A 12,494-nucleotide genomic window follows, 5' to 3' on the forward strand; every position below is an offset into this window, starting at 1 on the left:
ATAATGCAAAGCTAACAATAGTGAAATGAAACCAGGGAGTTTTGCAAATGTGGCAGTGATATATTTGAAGAAATAGATGGTGAATCCTGCTTTCTGCCTAGTGAGTGCTTAATAAATGCTTATTTCATTAATTTTAGATAGGCTTCATAGTATTGGAAAGAACTGTGAACTTGTAGTCAATAGATGGTTTAATTCTGAGCTCTACCACTTAATAACTGTGATATTGGGCCCATGACAGATTCTCTGAACCTCAGTTTACTCATTTGTAAAGTGAGAATGATAATATGTGCTCAGGCTTCCTCACTTACTGTAAAGGACAAATGAGACCTTTAATTTGAAAATAGTGTTGGGGCTGTACAAAGGCAAGCTGTTATTACTGATGTCATATCTAATCATGAGATCTTTTTTTTTAATGATACTCCTTTTTTTCTTTTACCTTTATTGAAATGTGCATACATTAGAAATGGCAAAGCACAGTACTCTGTTTGCAGTAAATGTGGTTATTTTCATATGCATTTTCTGAGTGACTGAACTTAAAATGACTACTTCCTGAAGAAAAGGCCTTTCAATGCTTAGCTGCAAATCTTTTCTTTTAAGCGTGTCTTAAGTGTGTTCTAGTAATATAGATCATTGATCTGTGAAACGATCAGATCACAATTCAGTTTTCAAACTTGAATAATTGCTCTGTATTTAATAAAGATGTGTTTACTTAATACAGAACTGAAGGCTACACCATCTACTGTCTAGATTTGAAATGTAGACCTATGAATTTTTTTTTCTGGTTTTTAAGACAAAGCATTGCCTTTTGAAAATATAAGGGAGGTATTTTTGCAAAATAAACATTTTGAAGCCTTTCCAACTTTCAAAGATTCAGGAAGCACTTTAAAAAAAAAGTTAATATATTGTAATTGCTTAATTTCTATAACCCTTTAAATCCCATTTTAAAGTTGATATTTTATTTTTTAAATATTATTTATTGTAATGAGTAATTATTTGTAATTTGTTTTTATATATTATATATTTATATAACATTGCTTATAATTTATAATAATAAATAATGCATTTTTATTTAAATATTTTATTTTAAAAAATACTACTTTTATACCAGTTCCTTCCGCCCTCTACCCAGAAACTTCCTCTTTACGAAAGAAAAATAATTAAGCAAAACCAGCTGACGTATGGACCACACCTGACAGCATTTTAAGTGTTCTTCACACTTCATCCTTCTCTGTGGAGAATTATATTTCATCATCAGTCTTTTGGAATTAAGGTTGGTCATTATAGTTAACTTCCACTTTCTTTTAGTGTTATCTTTCATTGGCATTATTGCAGTCACATTTAGTCTTGTGGCTGCAGCGTTTCATAGCTTTTTATGTGTGCATTTTTCACATTATATGTATATATATACGGTGCCATGATATACAGTTACTTTTCATGCTACACAATTTGACATTCCAGTCATTGTACTGTCGCCATTTGTACTTGTTTCCATTTTTTGGGTACTACTTACTAAGAGCACTGATATGAATATTTTAGTGTGCGTGATGGGATTACTGAGTCAAAGAATATGAGCATGGTATAGTCGGAACAGCGCTGACATCAGAGGCCAAAGGCCTAGTTTCAAAGCCCATCTTGGCCAAATCACTTTACCTCTCTGGGTCTCAGTTTCCTCATCTGTACAATGAGGGGATTAAACTAGATGGCCTCTGGGAGCTTTCCATCCTTTGATCTAGAAACAGTCCGTAGGAGTGTTTGCAGTTTTCTGTGGCCCCGTAACTCTTAAAACAGGTCCACAAGGACCATGAGTTTACATAGTTCTCCTTTACCTAAGAAAAACTGTGCTGACACTGAGTCTTCCCATCATCATCACCACGGTCCTCAGATAGCTGGCATTTACATATTGCTTTAAGGTTGAAAAGGTGCTTTTACAAGGAGGAATCTGCCTCCTCGTTTTTTACAGATGACAGGATCAAATATGTTGTTAATCTCTGTTTAATAATCATGAGTGCTAATGGAAGTTCCTGACGCTGCCTTGTCCCTTACCTCTGGCTTTTCCACCATTTTTAGTCCCCAGTCCTTGGTTTTTCTGCGTTTATATTTTCTCCCTTAGAGAATGAATCATGGCTCCCAATACCACTAAAATGTGAATTATCACTAATGTTCAGTCCTAACCTCTTACGTGAACTTGTCGTATTTTTGATAGATTGCTTGACAATCATTGAACACCTATAGGTCTTAATTTTTAAAGAGCTTTTGCTTTGAGTAGAGAAGGCTGATACGTTCTCTGCTTCCACATCCTGCCATTGTCTCAAGCTTAACATAATAGTTAAGGATCAAGCTCATCTTTTCCCAAATTGATTCCAACTTTGCCATTTCTGTCGATGATTATTCTCCAAGTCACCCAACGTTGGAATCATCCTGGTGTTTTGTTAGGCATCATGGCCGTCAGTCACCAAATTCCATTCATTCTTCTTTCAGTATGTCCTTGTATTGACTCTTGATTCCTCATTCCCTATAGTGACTCTAACCAGTATTTTTCCCCTTAAGTCCTCAACTCCATTCCTACCCATTTCCATTCTTACAGCATTCCATATACTTAACCTTTTTTCTTACTGAGAAGATTGAACCCATTCTGAGATAATTCCCTACCTTCATTATTAAAACTCCTCAATATAATTACTCATTCTCTTCTCCCTTTCTCAAAGTTGTATTCCAGCTTAAGACTAAAAGCACCTACCTCATGAGATTGTAGCATGGCTCAAGTGAGATAATAGATGTAAAACATTCTGCAAACCTTAAGGTGTTCTATAATGTTAGTTATTACCATTACTGTATTATTAATAATCATATCCTCATCCCTTTTTACGTTTTCAAGGACTTTGCTTCAGCAATTATTCTCTCCTTTTTTTGGCTCGTATCTGAACATAAACATAGAACCTAAGGATTTTAGAGCTGCAAGGGACCTAATAGGTCGAGTAATCCAACACCATTGCTTTGTAGAGGAAACTGAGACAAAGAGAAAATCACTTTCTAGGGTCACACAGGTTATAGAAGTAAATCAGATGTTTTTTCTTTTTGGTTCACTCTGCCAGGTGATGTGAATTTTTGTGTTTCGAATTCTTAACATTCTTAATAATATGTAGACATCTGTGTGGCTCAGTGGATAGAGCACTGGACTTCACTGCTGCTTCATTCCTCCCTTAGAGTCTTTCTTACTATGTGACTCCTGGGGCAAGTTGCTTAACCCCTCTGGCTCAGTTTACTCACCTGTAAATGGTTCCTACCTCCCAGTTGTTGTGAGAATCACATGAGATAATATATGCAAATCACTTTGGAAATCTTAAAGCAGTCTATAAATGCTATCTCTTATGAATAATTATAACTTGTCCTGGTTTGCATCTTAATTTCTCTTGTCACTGCTAGTTGGACCGCCACCACTAAGAGGGAAAATGAGGAAAGGATCAATGCCTTAGGAAAAGTCAGTTTTTCCAAATAATCGTCTACTTGAGCAAAAACTAAGGTTCATATTCACTTTAGTAGCAGTAAGTCATACAGAAATTATAAGCAATAGCTGAAAATAGCCTCATTCAAGATAATTAAACAAGCAAGGAAACAGATTTGCAATGCTTAGATTTTCTCAGTCTTTAAAAAAAAACAGAAGACTTCTCTAGCATCCCTTCTGCTCCATCTAATTTCTGTTCTGTCTCTTTCAACAAACTTATTAGAAAAAAAATTTGTCTACACCAAATGCTTAAATTTCTCTCTCATCCATCCTCTTCTTAGTTCCTTAACATTTAGCTTTCTTTACTGTAACTCTGTTGAAACTGCCCCTCTCAGAAGTCAAATATGACTTTAGAATCACCAGACCCAATGACCTTTATTCAAGTCTTCGCTGTCCTTGACTTTTCTGAAGCACTGGGATACTTCAGCACTTGCTGTCCTACATCCTCCGTACACCCTCCCCTCCTTTGGCATCAGAAATCTTACGCATATTGTCTAGGTAGCTCTTCAGGCAATCTACCGCCTTCATTATTTTCTCTTCTCAACTCCTGTTGATGTGAACATTGCCTGGTTTTGTTCTGGACATTCTTCTCTAGCCTCTCATCCCTGGGAACTCTCGTTCATTTCTCTGAAGATAATCCCCAAGCCTGTCTTTTATTTATTCATTCAGTCATTTAGAATTTTGACTATATCAAGGCACAGACCTGTCTCTAGTTGCCTACAGGAACTCTACCTGGATGGTCTACCTCTGCACTGAAAACTTCTCATGTCTAAAATGGAATTAATTTGGAATTTGAACAGATTTGTTGTCCAACATGCACGCACACGCGTGCACACACACACACTGTCTTTACTATGGGACTACCATTTGCCCAGTTTCCATTGCGTCATTCTTGGACTCTTCCTCACCTTTCATGTTCACACAGTTGCAAAGTCCTGTTCATTCTTCCTTTGCAGTATTTTCCCCATCATTTCCCCGCTTAGTCCCATTTCCACTCCCATCATTGTAGTTTACATTTTTATTTCCACCTGCCTAAATTATTACAAGCCTCCTCTCCTGTCTTTGCTTTATTTCTTCCTTCACGTCGCTACCAACCATCTACGTTGTATTACACTACTTTAAAAGTCTGTTCATATTAAAACTCTTCCTGTCTCTACCCAATTTATCTTATAGTGAACTGGATTTTTTGTACATAATCACTTTTAGGTTCCTTTGCTCACATCTCTTTCACTTCTTAAATTCCGTATGTTGAATTTCTGTCTATCCTTTAAAATCCAACTCATATTCTTGCTTGAAAACCCAGAGTCACACAACCAATGTATATCAAAGATGGAATTTAAACCCAAGTCTTACTGATTCCAAAGCCAGCTCTGCTCACTGTTCCACGTCTTCTCTTACTGTGTTGTATTGTTATGGTATTGTTTGTGTCTCGTCTCCCTCTAAAATACCACAAGCTTCTTGGGGGAAGGGCTTGGATAGCCATTAGATGAGCTCTAATTTTTGAGTATATGTTGTTTTTTTGGGGTAGCTAGGGTGTGCGGTGGATGGAGAGCTGGGCCCGAGTCAGCAAGACTCCATCTTCTAAGTTCAGATTTGGCTTCAAACACTTACTTGATGTGTGATCCTGGAGTAATTTTTGAGTGTGTAGTTATTGTTTATTACATAATCATTGAATATTGCCACATTGAAATTTCAGGTAAAAATGGATATCTACTTCAACTTCTTTTCTTTTTTTTAATTTATAATTTATTTATTTGCCTTTTCAACATTCATTCCCACAAAATCTTGGGTTCCAAATTTTTTCCCTGTTTCTCCCCTTCCTCCACCCCAAAACGCTGAGCATTCTAATTGCCCCTATCACCAATCTGCCCTCTCTTCTAGTATCCCTCCCTTCCCTTATCCCCATCTTCTCTTTTGTCCTGTAGGGCAAGATAACTTTCTATATTATCTATATTTCTATTTCTTAGTTGCAAGAATGGTACTCAACAGTTGTTCCTAAAACTTTGACTTCCAACTTCTCCCCATCCCCCCTCCCCACCCATTCCCTTTGGGAAGGCAGGCAATTCAATATAGACCACATCTGTGTAGTTTTGCAAATGACTTCCATAATAGTTGTGTTGTGTAAGACTAATTATAACTCCCTCTATCGTGTCCTGCCCTCCATTGCTTCTATTCTCTCTTTTGATCCTCTCCCTCCCCAAGAGTTCAACTTCTAATTGAATTAGAAAAAGACACTAAGAATGCTATATTAAGTAATCTTTTGAAATATATTAAAAACTCCTTGTTTTTTTGTATTTGTGTGAAAAAGGGTCTTTTTTTTTTTTTTTAATCAGAATGTTACAGTGAATGGAAACAAGCTTAAGTGTACCTGAATGAAAGGGTTTAGCTCAGAAATGTCATACTTGGTGTGTGTGATACAGGCAAAACTCTGAGGTGAGGCAGAAACCCTAAAAAGCAATTAGAACATGTTTAACAAAATAAATAAAAATATAACATAGATAATGTTAATTTGTGGTTTTCTAAGTCACTCTGTGTCTCTCAGGGATTTATTTCTATTTGAGCCTGACACTGTTGGCTTAGCACTATTGGCTTAGTCTAACAAATTTCTATCTCTGAAATTTAGGGTAAATATAATAGTTTTGCAGAGTACTGATTGATAGATAATTTATTCTGAATATGGAGACAAATAGAAATTTCTTTGCATTTATTTATTCTTTAGGACAATACTTGGCACATAATAGGCACTTAATAACTGTTGATTAATCGATCACTCACACATTCAGGCACACTCACTCTCTCTCTCTTTCTCTGTCTCTCTCTCCCCCATGGTTACAGTCAAACTAATCAATCAACCAATATTATATATGTGCATGTCTATAAATGTATATATATACACATATATATGTGTATATATATATATGTACACACATTTACACATATGGGGCAGCTAGGTGGCACAGTGGGTAGAGTGCTAGGCCTGAAGTCAGGAAGACTTATCCTGAATTCAGATCTGGTCTCAGATACTTAATGGCTATGTGACCCTGAATAAGTCATTTTACCCTGTTTGCCTTGGTTTCCTGACATCTATAAAAATGAGCTGGAGAAGGAAATGGCAAATCAGTCCAGCATCTTTGTCAAGAAAACCTCAGAGTCAGACAGGACTGAAACAACTGAACAGTATACATACATATATATATGTATGTATGTATATGTATATATACATATACATACATACATGCAGGTATATACACAAGGGTGTGTATGCATATGTAGATGTGCACACATGTATACATGTGTATGTACACATACACATGAAAATTATAACCATTTGTGGAGTTGACCATTTTAATGAGAAGTTTTTGAGAAAATTTTTTTGGTAAAAGTGGCAATATCTAATATCTTCAGTGGACTGTTTATTTATCTAAAGACTAAATTTCAAATTGGATCATTTCCTTGTGGACAAAGATTATTTTGCAGTGTTTTCCATGATATGTAGAGACTTGACTAAGGTATTCCTTTGATGTTTCTTGGCGGTCACACAAAGGTGATGATGTACTCTTAAAACCTGAGTCAGCAGCAGGGGCTAAATTCTGACATAGTCTTGATTAATTGGAGGAATTTCAGAGAGGTCTGACCATGACCAAGTAATGTATCTATCTTCAGAAGGGCTAGACTTGCCAAGTCTAGAGAGGCCCAATATAAAGTTGGCCATGAGGTGACTGACATATGATACCATATCACATATGGCACTGTAAATGGACTTTAGTGATCTTCTAGTCTGTTAATTCTCAAACTGTTTGGTCTATATATAGAGACCCCTATATATTCTTTAAAATGATCAGGGATCCCCCAAAGAGCTTGTATCTATTAAGGTTATACATATCTATCGATATTTAGAATGTCAAAGTAGTTTTGATCTTATAGATCTCTTTAAAGGGGTTTGAGGAGCCCCAGGGGCCACTAAACCACACTCTGAGACTCACTGTTCTAGTCCAGCTTCATTCTGTAGAGAGAGGTCAAGCGTCTTGTTTTCAAGACTCTAAGCCATTCAGGATACAGTAGATACTTAATGAATAATTAATTGTTAAAATTGTGATGCCCCACCATCTGAAACTAGATGTGGTTACATCTCTTGTTTTCATGTTGCTTTTTTTTTAACCTTATTACTTGTCCACATTACAATGGCACATACTTTCTTAGCTGTCTTCAGAACATTTTAAAAATTCTTATCACTCACCATTCCCATCTCAATATTAAGTATGTTTCTCTGTGGTGGGATTTAAACAAAGTTTCTGAGGCAGCCATGTGGTGTAGTGAATAGAGCACTGACCCTGGAATCAGGAGGCACTGAGTTCAAATTCCGCCTCAGACACTTGACACTTACTGGCTGTGTGACCCTGGGCAAGTCACTTAACCCCAATTTCCTTGCCTTCCCCCCTCCAAATTAAATAAAGTTTCCAATAAAGACCCAATAACAAGTATTAACCTGATGTTAACATCCAAATGAAGAATAATTAATTGCAAAAAATATCATATGAAGCATTTTGTGGGACTCAAACTCTTATCAGAATTTACATTAAGGAGACTTACCTCAGAGTTTATACATAGATCTTTAAAATTATGTTAACGTGATGTAGTTTGTATTTATCAATCATAAATATATGAAGAACTTACTAATATTGTGCTAGGCATCTTGGGATATATGCCCGATTCATTTACCTTCTTCACCTTGGACTAGATGATTTCTAATAATTTTAGAGAGAACTGTTGAGAGGTTTTTGTGTATCACCTGGACCCTCAAGGTATTGCCAGGAAGGGACTTGAAAACTTGCCTCTGACCCTATCTATGATCAGCCTTTTTTTCCCATTTTTTTTGCTGCTGGTATAGTTGCTGTTATAAAAGAAGGGGCATTTCAGTTATGTCATTAAAGTTTTTTACCTTCATAGGGACTTGGGTTGACCAGATCCAAGGTACAGAGGATTGACTTTAACGTATGCCTAAGTGGAAACACTTTCTTGCCTCAGGCACGACCAGGGGTGCCAGATTCACTGACCTTTTAGGCGAGACCTGCCTCACTTTAGTTCTCCTGTCCAAAGTCTAGAAGAGCAGAGACTCTGCTTTTCCAAAGGACCCATATCCTACCTCTAAAGGGATTGCTAAACTACACAGATCATTACCTTGCTCAGTTCATTTCCACGAAATTTTGAAGTATGCAGTGAAAATTGAGTGCTTTTTCTGCTTCTCCCAATATTCCTCCGGTTGTGTCTGCATCTACATTATATATTGCTATAATAAACTGGAAATTATGCCATATGTAGACAGAGAGTACGATAGTATGTCATGTACTAATTGCCTGGCTTATTCACCCTTTCTATGACCAGCTAACAAATCAGATATATAAAATTTGACACAATTTGCTTTAGTGAATGACAGTGAATTAGATACTAATCAAGTACAGTTGTTCTGGAGGTAACAGTATTCTGAGACTGACACAAAAGTTGCCATAGTGTGTAGGTACCATGTGATCTATTTGTGTGTCATGGAGACACTGCTGTTCTTTGGGTACATAGTATTATAGGGTTGGAGAAAAAAATCATTATTTAGAAAGAATTGGTAGAAAATGTTCACAGTGACTGAGCAGTAACTAAATATGTTTATTTTGAAATTGGTCTAACTACATATCAGCTATTGGTCTACTTGGCAACAGCTCTTATTAAAGTCTCAAGTGAATAGAAGATTGAAATTACAGTACTAACAAACAAGAGACACAAATTTTTCTCTTGGTATCATTTTCCCATTCATTCATAATAACCTAAAGTTCCCCTATCATCTTGAAACACGAGTTCTTGTGTATTTCATCCAATGGATTTTCTTTTTGAAGGGTTTCTCCTCATTTCCTTATTTCCTTTCTGATTGCATCCACTGCTTTTTATAAAATGATGTAATTGGAGGCTGCATTAAATTACCTCATTATGTTAATTTTCCTGCTGCATATGCCTCATATTGTAGGTCCAGGGAAGAAATAATGCAACAGGAAATTCTATTGATTAGAAACTATTTGGTCTTATTTCTATAAAATAATGAAAAAGTTATTCCATTTTTTAGGTCTTGTTTTATCTGTAACATGAATGAGTTGTACTAAATATTAAGACTTTCCTAGCTTTAAAATTGTATTCAAAAAGAATGACAACATTGAATTAATAAATAAAACTAAGAGTAGGTTTTATGAAAACAACAATAAAATAGATAAACAATTGGTTATTTTTATTAAAAAAAGAAAACTAAGTAATTAGTATTAAAACTGAAAAAGGAGAATATACCACTAATGAAGATGATATTAAATTATAAGGAGTTATTTTGCCCAATTTTATGCCAGTAAATTTAATGGTCTAAGTGAAATGAAAAGAATATGCAAATACAAGGGATTAGTTACATATGTGCGCATAAATATATATCATAGGATCGTAGCTTTGAGCTGAAAAGGACCTGAGAAGTCATCCAGTTCCCCCTATCCCCTCACTTTTGCAGATGAGGAAACTGAGGCACACAGAAAAGCTAAGTGGTTCAAGGTTGCATAGCCAATAGATAGCTGAGGCATTATTTGAAATCAGGTCTTCCTGACTCCCAAGCTTAGCTTTCTATCTACTATACCATCTAGTTGCCTTGATTGTCAAGGTACTAAATACAATAGGAAATATTTTAAAAACAGTTTAATTTTTTTAAAGGAGAAAGAAAATTGGGAATGTTGAATCTATAGAATCTGAGTGGTGGGATTATTGTTTGATTTAATGGGGATAAGAGATAAAACACCCTAAAATGCAGGAGACTTCATTTCATCCATCTGCCATTTCAGTTAAAGAAAAAACACTAGTAAACAATATTCTTGTTATATAATGACAGGTTTCTGCAGTTTTCACATTAGTTGTTTTTCTAGAGCATGATGTGGTCACCTGGGAAGTACAGACTTCAAAAGACTTTGTGATGGCTGCTATCGAGGTTGACCTTTCCAGAAGAGAAGAAAAAGAGAGAACTTGGCTGTCGTAAAGTTAGGGGGAAGAAGTGATTTCAGATTGTTCCACTAACTCTGGAAGGGACTGTCATTGCACAGATAACATAATGCTCTGAGGTTTGCTGGATACTTTACAAATGTTACCTGATTTTGTTCTCACAGCATTCCTGGGAGGTAGATAGGTGCTGTTATTATCCCCATTTTACAGAGGAGGAAATGGAGACAAATCAAGGTGAAGTGACTTGCCCAGGGTCACACAGCTATAATAAGTCTCAGGTCTTCTTGACTCTGAGTACAAGCACTGCATAGAGAAATGAAGCTATTTTCAAGGTCACACAGATAGCAGTTGTATGTAGCAGTTGTGTTAACATATTAAAGGGATAGTATATGACTGTATTTGAATGAATTACAGATTCATTGCTCATCAGAGAAGTGGTGAGGTACCTGAATTTGACCTCCAATTCCAGCTGTGCTACTTTCTATCTTTGACACCTTGGCTCTCTGGTCCTCAGTTTCCTTTTTTTTGTAAAATTTTGAGATTGTTTTAGGCGACCACAAAGCTTCTTCCAGCTCTAATTCTATGATGATTCTAAAATTCATTAATATTATAATGCCTGACCTGCCAAACAAAAACCCCAACCTGTCTTCTGGAGTACTGTGTATGTGGTGTGGTGGTGGTGGTGGTGATGGGATGGGTTTAGGAGACACTGTGGTACAACATGGTCAGATTTTTCCATTTACATTTTTTTAGTGTGTGTTGGGCTATTTGTGTCTTTGTAAGGAATGTTTCTAGGGTAGTTCAGCCATAAAGGTCCTGTTTCCCTTGTCAGTTTAAGGTCTGAACACATGTTCAGCCCAGAAGGATTAAAATTAGATATTTTGGTTTCCCTATTTGGTGTCTCAGCAGGTCCTGTGGTTGAAATGTCTTGTTAGGGGCATTTCGAGGAGTTGTGGGTTCATGGGATACTTCTCTAAGGAAAATTTCCTCTTTTCATACAGAAAACAAAAGAAAAATAAAATGTGATGCCTGATCTCAGGAAGCTTTCTTTGTAAAGTCATTTAGGCGGCACAATGAATAACATGCTGGGTCTGGGGTCAGGAACACCTGAGTTCATATGTGACCTCAGACACTTACTCTGTGTCCCTGGGCAGGTCACTTAACCTCTGTCTGCCTCAGTTTTCTCATCTGTATTATGGAGATAATAATAGCACCTACTTCCCAGGATTATTGTGAGAATCAAATGAGATAGTAATTGTAAACAACTTAGCCCAGTTCCCCCAGTTCCTGGCACATAGTAAGTTATGTAAATATTAGCTATTACTATTAGCAATTATGATTCTTTTCATGGAACCATTTGAAGAATGGGTGGTATTTCAGTGTTGTGGATAGTCTGAGAGGAGGCTTGGAGAGAAATAAAGATATGAATTATATAGCAACTCTTGAGAGTGTGTAGGGCTCAAGCGTATGCCATCACTCCTGCTTCACAACTAGGAGGAAGATTTTAACTAAACATGAAGAATTATTGAAAGCACTCTTAGCAGCTTTTTCAGTCAGAAGTTGAAACTTCACATTTGAAATCAAAAGCCTGGTAAGGACGTTGCACTTTTGGATTGAAGGTTGGCTGTCATCTGGGGGAATTTCTCAGATGGTATTGATGAATCACTTTCATCCTTGTGGAATTGGTAATGAAGCACTCTAGGGGTTCTCTTCCACTGCACCGAATTGGACATTCATAATGCAGCAAGACAAGACCCTAGTCAGTGTGACTGTAGAAGTACTTACCATGTAAATTGTAGGAGTAGCTTCTAATGTAAATGAAGCCTGAAACATACTGACAGTAAGCCCTTATCACCAGGTATCAGAATACAGGCACTGTGGGCTTCTCAGTATCTGCTGATTGGTTTAGACATACTGGCTGGGGGTGGTTATACAAAAGCTCTGCTTGCAAAACATGAATTTATAAGAAGAAAACTACCTGTGT

At 36.5% G+C, this 12,494-nt stretch overlaps 1 protein-coding gene across 8 annotated transcripts in view; it reads left to right on the forward strand.

Annotated features, from left to right (window-relative positions):
- Window positions 1-12,494, forward strand: part of NCK2 (NCK adaptor protein 2) — a 184,939-nt gene that overhangs the window by 42,237 nt on the left and 130,208 nt on the right. For 2 of the 8 annotated variants that reach the window (XM_072621770.1, XM_072621767.1), the window contains exon 1: window positions 1,113-1,270. The exons of the other annotated variants lie outside the window; for them this stretch is intronic. The gene's annotated coding sequence lies outside the window, so the exon portion shown is untranslated. Of the gene's footprint in view, window positions 1-1,112; window positions 1,271-12,494 lie in introns of those variants that run through there. 8 annotated transcript variants of the gene reach the window in all.

The sequence above is a fragment of the Notamacropus eugenii genome, chromosome 6 (assembly GCF_028372415.1).
Source record: "Notamacropus eugenii isolate mMacEug1 chromosome 6, mMacEug1.pri_v2, whole genome shotgun sequence".
NCBI lineage: Eukaryota > Metazoa > Chordata > Mammalia > Diprotodontia > Macropodidae > Notamacropus > Notamacropus eugenii.